At 34.7% G+C, this 14,706-nt stretch overlaps 1 long non-coding RNA gene across 1 annotated transcript in view; it reads right to left on the bottom strand.

The window, feature by feature from the left end:
- The window catches only part of LOC143234864 (uncharacterized), a 208,583-nt gene that overhangs the window by 58,404 nt on the left and 135,473 nt on the right, over positions 1-14,706 (bottom strand). The window lies entirely within an intron of this gene.

Raw genomic sequence — 14,706 nt, 5'->3', positions numbered from 1 at the left:
CCTGGCCATTCCTACATTACAAGTTTTGTTGGACTGAGTTATTAACGGATTTTCTTTCCGGTTATCACAAAGTGAAGTCAGCTATAAATTCGAATTGAACGTAAATTATATTCATAAATTCCATTTTCGCTACAAATAATATTAACATTTTAATAACTGTGGTTCTGTTTTTCATACTTACCGAATCAACCTTAAACTCTAAAAATGTGTTTTCCTTACAACAAAGCCACATCGGGTTATTTGTTGAGTCCACCGGGGAGATTTGAGAACCTCCTTGTGGTGTTGTAGGTCTGAATATTTCCCGCTGCACCAGCAGCAGACTGTAAAAGTGACACATGTTTATTGATTTATAATAATGACAGATTAATATTTACATTAAATGTTGCTATGAAAAAGTATTAAGAACTCTTTGAATGCTCTTTCACTAACGAATAGTGGGATTCATCGTCGCATTATAACGCCCTCACCGCTTAAAGAACGAGCTTCTTTGGTGTGACGGAGATTCGAAGCCGCGATTCGTAGATTACGAGTCGGGTGTCTTAACCACATGGCCAAACCGGGCCGTTTTACCATGAATCTGCGACAAGAATAAAACATGCAAATACCGTTTTCTCAACTAAACATAAACAATTTATAATAAATACATATGCTGGCCATATGTACACACATCATACAATCCATATATAAAATACTTGTTAAAAAATAACTACTTAGTATATTTTCCTTTTTAAATTAATATGTTATTCTAATTATACTTTTGTTGTTATTATAATAACAATACAATTTATTTATGATATAACTTCAAACTTTAACTTACTTTTTCATATCTATAAGTCTTGGTAGCTTCTCACAGTTCCTGGTGGCTGTACGTAACCAGTTTCTTCTGCTCCCTTACTACTAGTTATTTAAAAAGACGACAAACGTTAATTGAATGATTGATATTTTTAAATTAAGCACAAATTTACACAACTGGTTATCTTTGCTCTGCTCACAACGGATATCGAAGATTCTCAGTGTAACTATTTCTTGAACAATGAAAGTTACGAAACCGGTAAAAGAAATAAATAAATGGCATATAATACAGTATTTTCTTATTCATATCCACATTAAAATCTTTTCGATATTTTGGATATTACGCCCAGTGACAAACGGTATATATATGGACTTACAACATTAGAGATCTGGTTTCGCAGAGAACTAATTGTGTAGCTTAATCTTAACTTTATAGACAGACAGAGGTTTGGTTAAATATATATATTTGTTTCACTAGGATAACAAAAAAAGAATGACTAAGAACAAGACTAAAACCTTGAATTACGCCCAGGAAATCTCCAAAGAAAAAGGTGAAATATCTTCTTTTTCTTTTTTTTTGTCTAGTATTAAAAGTACTAGCAAAATCATTTAAAATTTGTGAAATGTTTTCTAAAATATTTATTACTAGACCCGAAAAGAAAACCGCCTCTTCCTCCCACTTACCAAAGTTACACCAATTGCAAAACTTCAATACAAGCATCGAAAGTATGTAATGTAAACAATAATCTATAAACACAATAAAGTGATTTAGTTTGGGGTGAACGTACAACACTTTTCGAAAGAGTATTGGTCTGTCTTCTTCAGATATGGTCTTCAGCAAAGCAGTACATGGTTTATATACAAGATCAAATACAAGAGATACAAGAATCTATAGCAAAAGAAATGTTTTCACCAAAGCTACACATGAACTATCTGCGCTAGCTGTCCCTAATTCAGTAGTGTAAGACTAGAGGGAGCATGAAATGGTATGTCAGTAGAAAGACTAGGGTTATTATAATATATTGTGTGGTTTTGAACGTTAATACAAGCCCTATTTATAAGTTTAGCTAAACCTCTAGATACTACTACATTTTCTAAGTAGCGCAATTCAATTCTGAGTCTTCTTGGTGTTTAAAGTCTTGTAACAAAATATAATAAGGAGTCTGTGATTCTAGGATTCTCCTCCTAAAACCAAAAAAAATAATCGTTCCTTCATATCTTACATACAGGTATTTAAATATCTGTGTTCGTATAACATGGAATAATTCGTAAAGATATCAGTTAAAAATTTCTTAGAAGTCAAATTGTTAATGAAAGCAGCTTTATAATATTTTCTCTTAAGGTTCAAAATCAGACAAAACCAACCATGATATTACTGAAAAAATAAAATATTGCCTTAGTCAGGATACCAGATTTTTTTCCCTAGGGCAATCAGTGACACCCTCTGTGAGCTCTAAGAGAAATCAGTTCCTCCAGAGGTTGTAACATGAGGGACGCTTAACATTGCAATTTATAATGCCATGAATCACGAGAAAAATTATACTATCTACAGGATACAAAACAGTATGAGATACGAACTTGTAAACAAGAAATAAAAATATTTTTAACCTTCATTTTGTTCTTATATGCTCTTGAAACAAAACACGTTAGAAGACTCTTCACCAAACGTCTAGTTTATTAATGTAGTTCGTGAGTGAAAATCTAACTAAAGGTGAATGGATCATATGTTCAATTCATTACTTTCAGTTTAATTCATTACAGGGAGAATGTAATTGAGGCAAATATCATGAGATGATCCCTCAGAAAATAATGTAATCGTTAAATTAAAATTACAATAACAAACAGTTTGAACTGATGATGATGCCATACTAAAGGACGAGGCTCGCCATGGCCAGGTGGATTAAGGCGCTCGACTCGTAATCTGTAGGTTACGGGTTCGAATCCCCGTCGCATCAAACATGCTTGCCCTTTCAGCCGTGGGGGCGTTATAATGTGAGGGTTAATCCCACTATTCGTTGATAAAGAGTAGCCCAAGAGTTGGCGGTGGGTGGTGATGACTAGCTGCCTTCCTTCTAGGCTTGCACTGCTAAATTAGGGGCGGCTAGCGCAGATAGCCCTTGTGTAGCTTTGCGCGAAATTAAAGAAAAACAAAGGACGATACGATGTAGTTATTAAAGTCATAATTTACCTCATGTAGAAGCTGCTGTTATTGTGTTTTGCATTTAATTATTTACTCTAGCAGATTCCTTACTAGATAACAAATAAAAGCTAGTTTAGATATTATTTAGTTTTATAGAAATCAGCATTTTTGTATCTTATTTTAGATGAATATTGGGCAATTAGTAACATCATCTGTGATGAACAAGAAAATCAATTCCTCCGGAGATTTTCATACCCAAAAGGTATGTATTGACTAGTTGTTTTTCTTTTGCTGAAAGGATGGTTGGTGTATATAGCCTGTGAGTAGTTTTGCGCAAAATTTAAAAGAAGCCAAATCAAATTGATTAAGTATCGAATAAACATTTTAAAACTATAAAAAAATATGTTCACATAGTTTCTTAATGAAATAGGACACAAATGGTTTAAGATAAATACGTAACAGTACATGTACTATTGTTCTCAGTTGTCTTTATCTCACCATGGTGAACTTATGTTTTGATACGAATGTGTACTATTGATGATTATAATCTGTTATCAAGCAGAAAAACTGTTAACTTGAAATGCAATGAAAAGTATGTAATCCAATGATATAATTTGGTTTCATAGTTACTTATATAATCTATGTATTTCTTCAAGACTTCGCACCTTTGCTGCTTGGCTAAAACGAGTTAAACGCTACCTGTCATATCATCTTTGCCGTCAACATCTTGTAGAGTCGTTTTCACTTATAATTTCTTTTAAACCCTTAATTCTTGTATTTTTGATTCAAGTAGACAAATTTGGTAACTTATGTTATATGTGACCCTGAAATAACCATAATTCGTTATCTAATCCACCATATAAATATTCAAGTACGTTTAATAATCATTTGACGAACCTTAACTACTGTTTTTCTATAGATACAATTCCAACCATTTTTCATTCTAAGTAACTTTAGTGTGGATATTATAGTAACTTGTGAATGAAAGTAGAGAAGAATATATCAACTCCATAACATCTGCTATATCCACTGTTGTCGAGGACTTCTGTACAATACCAGTACTCCACAGTTTGACTGGTACACGACAGATCTAGTAGTTGTTGAAATACTGTTGTCATGTTGTCTGAGCAATAACTGTTTTAGAGTGAATCGTGATATTTACCAATTTTAACTAAGTTGTTAACCAGTAACACTAAGGTTCTGATTTATCAATATAACACTATTCATTTAAATAAATATTGATCTTCTCTCACACAAGTCACTTATGTGTAAATATACTATGACATATTCATTACATGTAAGTATTGCTTCTATTCCAGTGACTTTGCCGTGAACAAAAAGTCGCTTTGGAAGCGGATGTGGAACGGTCTCAGGAATGTGTTTAGTTTTCAACACAACTACGAGCCGTTCAAAGAGGAGATGATAAAAGGTATAAAAGATCCTCTGGACGAGGAAGAGTCCTCCTGGTGTCACGACTCGTAAGTTTTAGGTTTTTATAATTTAAATAGGAACCTTTTATTTTCATACTACATACACTCAACGTAATGTATTGCTTTACAAAAAACCAAGTTTTAATACATAAATTCTCACCGTGTAAAAGTGGACAAGCCATGGTCTGACTGGATACCGATATTTTCAATTGATGGGTATTGTATGCTCACATGGACTAAATGACAAGTAAGAATCACTTAACATTTCTAATTCTAAACAACTGACTAACCACTCATTGCCATAAGAAACTTTAGCCATTTCTTAGAGCCGAATAATGGGACTGACTGTCATTACAATAACAAGAGCAAACCGAAATACTGATTGTATTTAGCTGTATTGTGGCTCGTATTTTAGATACAGAGAAACGCAATCCTGCACTCTGAATATCGGCCACTGTCCAAGTAGAATATAATAAGTATAAAATAATGTTAGCTTTTAATCTCAGTACAGATCTGTTTGAAGAAAGAGTGATTTTTAGAAATGAAAAATGCAACAGTTTTTAACATGACTCTTGGGTAATCGACGATTACTAATTTAGAATACATTTTATAGTAAACATTAAATTGTATTGAGTTTGTATATCATATAGCTTCGTTGGACTTCTTTTAACAACTATGTCGTGTTTTTTTTGTTTCTTACTATCATCCGCGTGGCACAACATTAATTAGAGGTCTTAACTCTTTAATCCATGCTTGTATACAAGGAAAACAACAATCTGTGCTTTAACAACATTTATTTTCTCCAAACCACACTCTAGTCGCAACAACACTGAACAGAGCGAAATGTGTGGTCGAGTGATCGATATTCAAGCGGAAGAAAAACGTACAGAGGAGGAAGTACAATCAAAGAAGAAAGCACATGGATTCTTCATTGCTCAAGGAAGGTTGAAGAACAGGAAAGGTAAGCAGCCTCTTGTGTGTATCAGAACAGCGTTTCTTTTATTATTGTTATTACAGTAAAAGATGACCTGGAGAGATCACCTGTTTTAACCATTTCCACCACTTTATAGTAGAATGATGTCTCTCTATAACTTAGTTACTAGACACTGAAATGTTGTCACTTTAGGGACGCTTAACATTGCAATTTGTACTGCGTGACGTTAGTAAATGGTGCACATGCCAAAAATCACGAGAATAATTATACAATCTATATGATACAACACAACATGACGTATGAACTTGAAAGGCGAGAAATAAACATATTTGTTACTATTCATTTTGTTTTACCTGCTCTTGATACAAATCACGTCAGAGGTTCCTTCACCAAACATCTAGATTATTAATGTATTTCGTGAGTGCAAGTTTAAACAAAGATGAAAGGACTATGTGCTCAATATATTATTTTCCGGTTAATTAATTATAGGGGAAACAAAATTATCATGACATAAGCCGGCAGAAAATAAAATGACGATTAATTTAAAATTACAATAACAACAATTTTAACTAATGATGATGATATGCATATTAAAGGTCGATATGATGTAGTTATTAAAGTCAGGATTTACCTACTGTAGAAGTTGCTGTTGTTGTATTTTGAATTTAATTATTTAGTCTAGCAGGTTTTGCATCGTGACTGAAACAATTTTATCTTAGCGTTTTTAAATTTCACTTTAATAGTATTGAGCCGACATGGCCCGGTGGTTAACGCACTCGACTCGTAATCCCACGGTCGCGAGTGGGGGCGTTATAACTGACAGTCAATCCCACTATTCGTTGGTAAAAGAGTAGCTCAAGAGTTGGCTGTGGGTTGTGATAACTAGCTGCCTTACCTCTTGTCTTAGGGTCAGCTAGCGTAGATAGCCCTCGTGTAGCTTTGCGAGAATTTCAAAAACAAACAAACAAACACACTATTAGTTTTACACTTTGCGCTGAAAACATAAAATAGTTATAAAATAGTTAGGGTGAGCATAGTGCAGATAGACCTTTGATATGATTAAACACGCACACACACAGATTTACACAGAAGTGTCACGACAGATTGATTAATTTATGTTTTAGCATATTCTTCACTCAAAGCCACCTATGGAATAACTGCGCATAGTAGTTCTAGGTTTTAAACTGATGAACAAGATGGAAGTTAATTACTGAATAAGACCATTGTTTTTTTCAGCCTGCTACAGTCCCACACCCTACCCACTGAACAGTTTCAATAAGGAAAAGCATAGAAATTATTCAATATGACCTGATATGTTGTCTCCCCACCTGTAGTTAACAGCCAAGTTTCTAATTTGAGAGATAAGTCAGGTAATAAATATGCGAAGTGAGCACAGTCAATAAGGACCCATTTGCTCAGGATACGTTGTATTACCAACAGTTACATAACAAAGCCTGGAAAAAAATTGCGTAATAACGCCTTCATAGTTGTAAGTCGCTGCTCCGCGTGTCTTTCAATGATTTCTTGTTACTTTAAGGATTGTTTATGTTGTGAAAAGAGAAGAAAAAAACAAGCCGCAATGCGTTGTTATTTTTTGTGCCAAAAATAGTTAAACAATATTTAATATAAGTGTTATAATTAATTTGTTATAAACACTGAACTGCCAGTTTGGGAAATACTTACCTATAGAAAATGATAAATAGTAATAAGAAAAAATCAGTTTTACCATCCGTAACTGTCGGATCATCAACGAGAAGAAGATAATTTAATGGAAGAAGGATTTCAATTGGTTAACGCAATCTAAATCTTCAAGCATTTTGTTTCCTTATACGGACAATATTTTTTAAAGATATTTTGTATTCGTGTCTGAACTTAAACTAACATCATTGAACAAAGCAAATTAGCTATTCATAGATGAATTTTAGTTTAGTGACAGAGTACTAACATGTATGAATCACTACAAAGTGTATATTGTATATATATTGTTTTAATAGTTCCAGGAGTGTTCGTGACCCTGAAGAAAGATCACGAAACATTGATTTCGCTGTCCTCGGTTCTTGATCCGGGTGATGTCATCACAGAATTAAGTAGTGCCACTGTCAGCCTGGAAAATACCACGGAGACCACTAACAAATTACTAAAAACTAAGAATATATGTTTGACCATAATGTGTATTTCAGATCGAAAACACAATTGAATATATAATCATATGAAAAAGTTAGGACACCCTATGAAAGCCTGTGTATATTTGTAACATTTTTGGATATATAGATATTTAATCTCAATTTTAGCAATACTAAAAGATTATGGGAATATAACTAAACAATTAAAACTGAAGAAAAGACTTTTCAAGATTTTCTGTAAATGTAATGCTACAAAAATGCATATTCGAACCGAGGAAAAAGTTAGGACACCCTACCCCCTAATAGCTAGTGTCACCCCCCTTTGGCTGAAATAACTGCAGTAAGACGCTTCTTGTAGCCATCTACCAGTCTCTGACATCGGTCTGACGAAAGCTTGCCCCACTTCTCAATGTAGAATTCTGTCAGCTGTGAGATGTTTGAGGGGTTTCTTGCATGTACAGCCCGTTTCAAGTCACCCCACAGCATCTCAATGGGATTAAGATCTGGTCTTTGAGTCGGCCATTCCAGGACTCTCCATTTCTTAGTTTTCAGCCAGTCCTTAGTAGATTTACTGGTATGTTTTGGGTCATTGTCGTGTTGCAGGGTTCAGTTCCGCTTCAGCTTTAATTTTCTTACAGATGGTCTCACATGATCCTAAAACACCCTCTGATACACAGTAGAATTCATGGTGGATTCTGTTATTGTGAGCTGTCCAGGTCCTGCTCCAGCAAAACAGCCCCAAACCATGATATTTCCACCTGCATGCTTTACAGTTGGCATGAGGTTCTTTTCCTGGAATGCTGTATTTGGTTTACGCCAAACATGTCCTCTGTTCTGGTGTCCAAATAATTCAATTTTGGACTCATCTGTCCAAAGAACATTATTCCGGAAGTCCTGGTCTTTGTCTACATTCTCTCTGGCAAACTTCAGTCTGGCCTTGATGTTTCTCTTAGAGAGCAAAGGTTTTTCCTTGCACACCTCTCATGCAAGTTACACTTGTGCAGTTTCTTTCTGATTGTAGAGGCATGCACTTTCACATCAACAGTAGCCAGAGCCTGCTGTAGGTCCTGTGATGAAATGTTAGAGTGTTTGGAGACCTCTTTTAGCATCTTACGGTCTGCTCTCGGGGTGAACTTGTTTGGACGACCAGGCCTGGGCATGTTGGCAGTTGTTTTGAAAACTCTCCACTTGTTGACTATTTTCCGGACAGTGGAATGGCTAATTTCAAACTCTTTTTAAATCATAGACTGGTATATGGCTACAATAATGGGGTAATACTAGCTATTAGGGGGTAAGGTGTCTTAACTTTTTCATCATTTCGAATATGCATTTTTGTAGCATGACATTTACAGAAAATCTTGAAAGGTCTTTTCTTCAGTTTTAATTGTTTAGCTATATTCCTATAATCTATCAGTATTGCGAAAATTGAGATAAAATATCTATATATCCAAAATGTTACAAATATACAGAGGCTTTCATAGGGTGTCCTAACTTTTTCACATGAGTGTATGCAAAATTACTTCAAATGACATTTTCATTAAAATTATAATTATCTGTGTACTTATTTATGCTAAGTTTTATGTTTAATATTGTAAAATAATAAATTAAGAAAATTTTAAATTCTATTTCTTATTGTATTAAATCTATTGCAAAAAATTTGTATTGGATTTTATAGTAAAAAGATGAAATAACACCAACAAAATTCAAGACAGACTTGCTACAGAGGAATCAATCTGGATAGAGATATAACTTATGAGGAAAGCTTCACTTAATATAACAGTTTTTTCAGCCCTGATGGACAGTTTGATTACAAAATGTAACTATCTTTATATGTGTAAAACGTCTGGTATGGGTAGAGAAAGCACAATGTTCATTTCTGTACCCATACCTGTCGTTTGTACATATATATATTCTCTACAAGTGAGATTTCTCGTCATCACGGATTGTAACTGTCTTTATATACTTGGTTCAGGTGTCACTAGAATGAATTTATATCGTTGTACAGTTATATTCTTTCCTATTTAGCATCATTACGTACTAAATTTATATGTCTTGCTTATGTCACCAGACAAAGTGTTACCAGATTGCTATGACTGGTGACAAAAATGTCATTGTTCCACAAAGTCGGGCTAGTACATATTTGATCAATATAAATATAATTAATAAAATCAGTTTAAATTAGTAATTTACCAGTTAATTAACTTTCCTTACCATTCAATTAAACCATCGTAGAAAAGGATGACACTGTAGAATAATTAAAACGAGCTCTTAGATATTAAATTAACTCAATAATGATTTTCGGTAACATGATTACAATGAAATACTCAGGACATATTTCGTTTTAACAATGTATTAATTTTCTCACAACATAGATTTTGCAATATGACATGCACACAATGACACGTTTTGTAACATAACATTTTCGGAAAACATTAGTCAATCTCGGTTGTGTCATCGTCTAAACTAAGTTATAATAATTTAAAAAGAATTGCAACCAGTTGTTATCATTCATATACTTATCAAACGTTTTGTCTAAACTCACATTTACTTCTTCTACAACGTCTGAAGATAACCCATCCCAAAGGCCAACCAACTTCTTAAATAATTGAAACTGCTTTAGCTAAAAATGACTCCTACCCTTCTATAAGTTATACCTGTGTCCCTCAGTCCTTCTATTTTCATTGGTAAATATAGAAAAAACTATTATACATCAGCACAATAACAACCTTACTTTCAATCTCAAACAGTTTCATCAGACCAATACAACTCTTGTTTCATGTAGAGAAAACAGTTTGATAAATTTCAGCATCTCCACGTATCACAAAACAACATTTTTTTAAATGTACTTTTAAAATCATTACTGTTAATTTTAAATCTACAGAACTTCTTTTCTCATATATCCTTTTCATATTTTGAGTTATTGTTTTACCAACATTTTGATCTTATGAATCTGATGTCATACCAGTCAATTTATATTTCTTAAATTTATGATGATTTTAATAAATCTTGTCTCTTAAACTCTGTATGAGCCAACCTGTTTATTGTTTCCTAGTAGCTACACTTTTCATTCTATAAGGAATATGTTTACCATGAATACTGAAAAATTTACCTTTAAAAAGTTTACACATCTGATCAGTGTCGCCAAATAACTCAGATGACCAATTCAGAACAGATTATTCTTGTTCCATCCTTTCAATTTTTATTTTAAATTATGACCCAAATATCGCTGTTATTTACCTCTATTTACAACAAAACATTGCATCTAATGGATCACTTATCATATCCATCCAGATGTTCTACAATTTCCATAATCATTTCTGTATTTGAAATTAAGAATACATTTAACATAGCATTGTTTTAATAGATTCATTGACTAATTGCTTAAGAACCTCAACAGTTTACAAAAGCATTTCTCCTTCATGGTTTGACTTTAATATTACCCAATATATATGTTACATTATGATTTCATTAAGAGCTGAAATCTTAATCTGATTGTAAAGATTCTCATTAATTTCATCAGTATTATTGTGGTGTTTAAGAAATTCCCACTAAAAGGTCATTCCTTTTATATCCACTAATAACGACCCAAATGGGTTTTATCTCCAAACTGATATTCTTAATGTGACCAGAATGTAACCCGTACTTACACATAAACCCATTCTTTTCTTCTCTCTTTAACATTCCATTCACTTTAAATAGCCAAAAAACTCTTTTTACAAAGATTCTATATCAAAAACATTTACGTTTAACTATCTCTCAGTTATTCCCATTATATCAAAATCCTCTATTCCTACCAGTGGCTTAAATTCATCTATTTTATTTGTTTTATATTTCGAGAATTATAATAATAATAACAATTAAGCTTATTAGTAATTATAATTCCTCTTTCCTATAATAAACATGTGTCTTCCTTTTATTTTCTTTCAGTTTAATCTCTCCTGGTCCTCATAACTATCTAGTTCATTTTTAAATATTCTATTAAAGCCGAGTAAGTACACTTAGTCAGCTCCTATCCTATTGAAATGTAACTATCTAGTCAATGTGTTCATCCTTACGTACAGATTTCAGCCCAGCACTTAGCCCTAGTGACCTATTTATAACTTCATCTCACAGTTAGTTTTGCAGAGTAGCCCTGACAAAATTACTTCATGGCTCTTTTTTCTTTAAATTATTTTATGAACTCACGACACTTCTGATAATTCTCTATATTAAACTTTCTGTTGTGTTAGTTACATCCTCCATCTGTACCCTTAGGTATTATAATCTTTTTCCTCCCTATTCACAACATTGATTATTGTCCCCCTCTTTTTAATAATCACCTATAGCTGACAGCCTACTTATCTTCCACGTCTTTCTCTGACCCTTTGGTTTTCCTTCCATCCAACATTTCGTATTACTAAAAAACAATATACACAGTTGTAATGTACACATTTGATTTATCCATTCTTTCTTCCTTCATGAACTGCTGCAATGGCAGAAAACGAAGAATTTATATGCGACATTGAAAAAGAAAAACAAACCATAACTAAAACTTTCAGTAAACGTGCAACAATTACATTCACATGACTCCCACATGCTGCAATAATGTCCGTTAGGTGGCGTAGCATACTCTCAATTATCTTTACGCGTCTTTGATTTGGAATTCTGTTGCACTCTTCAGTCAATGCTTGGCATAACTGCCGTAGGGTTGTAGGGGGTTTGTTCCTCTTCCTGACTTTTCGGCCAAGATCATCCCAGAGGTGCTCTTTCGGGTTGGTATCTGGGCTTACAGGTGGTTGATCAAGGACCAACACACCACGTTGTTGCAAGGAGTTTTGCACATTGCGAGAAGTATGAGCCTGTGCATTGTCCTGGAAAATACCCTGGCAGGAAGTGGTGATCCAGGATATCCTGATACACAGCACCAGTGACGTTTTGAGTCAGAATGACCAACTGGCTGATAGCTGTAGAACAGAATACACCCCAGACCTACACTGAACCTCCGCTCCCTGCGACGTTGGGTTGAACATTTTCATCATTCAGCTGTTCTCCAGGAAGCCTGCGCACTCGTATCCGTCCATCAGTGGGGTATAGCAGAAAATTGGATCCGTCAGCAAAAACTACATAATTCCAGTGTGTGATCCTCAGATTACGGTGTCGCTGAGCCCACTGCAAGTTGTTGTTGCTATGTATAACTGTCAGTTTAGATTTCTTGCTTTGTATCCAGCTTGCACTAGCCGTCGATTAAGCGTCTGGAATGAAATTCAGATCAGTTGTTGCGCACGTAACGCAGAGGCAATAGACCTGGAGGACATCGTACGGTTTCGACGAGCAATGGTGAGAATCCGACAATCATCGCGTGCTGTAGTGGTACGTGGACGACCCGTTGGTCTGCTAGGACTCACACTTTCTATTAGAGCTCTTCTTCTGAGAACTTTGTTGACGGTCTGCCTGGATACACCAAGTCGTCTTGCAATATCGCCTTGTTTCAACCCAGCGTTGTTGTGAGTAGAACCTAGCATGATGTCTAGAATATTTACCGAGTTGAAAACGCGTCGCCAACAGGTAGGTACGAAAGTAACACCAAGATCCCTGGCTTTTATACCTCACTCCAGACACTGCGTTTGGGACAATTCTCAGAACACTCCCATGTTCAAGGGATTAAACCGACTCAAAATGTGTATTTCCTGCAGGACATAATGAACCTCCATTCCAATTTTTGCTGAAGATCCATACAAACTCAGAAGTATTTACATGGACAAATAACAGTCAGTACTATTATATTTTGCCTCCCGCTAGCTGGTACAGTGGTATGTTTACGGATTTACAACGCTTAAATCAGGGATTTGATTCCCCTTGGTGAGCTCAGCAGATAGCCCGATGTGGCTTTGCTATAAGAAAACACACACTCTTATATTTATATATATCGCGCCAGTGCATTAGATCTGCGTGTGATGTATTTATGACGTCATATCCTCACCCTGAGAATGGAGAAAAATAAATTTATCCGGGAGAGGAAACAGAAGTGAAAATGGAAAATCGTCACCCCTATTGAGAATCTACATGGATACAGGATAAAAATTTCGCGAAGATGGAGGTTACACATCGCGTAATAAAATCGTTTTTCCAATATCATTAAAGCAAAAGTTCTATTATAGTATGAGAAGAAAACTTTGTTAAAAAAATGGCTTTAACGACAAGCACTATAAACTGTGATGCAAAGATAAATATAAACCCATAAGGTAAAAATATATAACCACCCATTAATATAATTGATAAATTTGTAAAGACAAATCGTATCCTTCTCAGTCTCCTTCTCAAGCCTCTAATTTCACATTGTTATTGTAAGGTGTGTTGGGTATAGAAAATGTCGAAGAATAATAGCTTGATTTATAACTGAAGGTTTTTTGATATGATGATTGATAAGTCTCTTTTGGTGATAAGCTATATTCAAGTGTCAGCAATATTGCTGAAATTGTCCCCAACGTTTATAGATACATCACTGATACTAATAATGATGTATACAGCAACTAAGGCAGAGTTGTGTCTAATAATTTTTGATAATGATAATTTATCGAGCTTTTAGAATAAATGCAAATAGTTTTAGTCAGCAAGAAACAAGCTCAAGTCAAAGATTTCTGAAAATATCTACAGAAAGACAAGAATATAGTTTTTTGTTTTATTTTATACAGTATTAATGATTAAACATAATTATTTCTTTCGATAGTTTCTTTAAACTCTAGTGTAGGGCCTGGCATGGCCGAGCGCGTAAGGCGTGCGACTCGTAATCCGAGGGTCGCAGGTTCGCGCCCGCGTCGCGCTAAAAATGCTGGCCTTTTCAGCCGTGGGGGCGTTATAATGTGACGATCAATCCCACTTTTCGTTGGTAAAAGAGTAGCCTAAGAGTTGGCGGTTGGTGATAATGACTAGCCGCCTTCTCTCTAATTTTACACTGCTAAATTAGGGGAGGCTAGCGCAGATAGCCCTGGTGTAGCTTTGCGCGAAATTCAATCAAACCAATCTTCACTGTGTCACTACGGTGGAATTATTCGCTGGTTATCTAACTTTTTGGAAAATAGAAAATGTAGAGGGTACCTTTTATGAGTACTTTACTCCAGAAGCTGGCGTCCCTCAGGGAGGGGGTGGTTAGCACTATACTCTTCTTCAAAATACAAAAACTACAGCCTGAAATATATATGAATGGAGTACTACTTCAGACTGCCATATCGGCAAAATTTTAGGTCTAACCTATAATTCAAAATTAACATGGATTAACCATGTAAACGAAATTAAAAATAAAGTCTGGCG

The sequence above is a fragment of the Tachypleus tridentatus genome, chromosome 12 (genome assembly GCF_004210375.1).
Source record: "Tachypleus tridentatus isolate NWPU-2018 chromosome 12, ASM421037v1, whole genome shotgun sequence".
NCBI lineage: Eukaryota > Metazoa > Arthropoda > Merostomata > Xiphosura > Limulidae > Tachypleus > Tachypleus tridentatus.
Note: the sequence above shows the minus strand (reverse complement) of the source record. Positions and strands in the feature narration are given on the sequence as shown.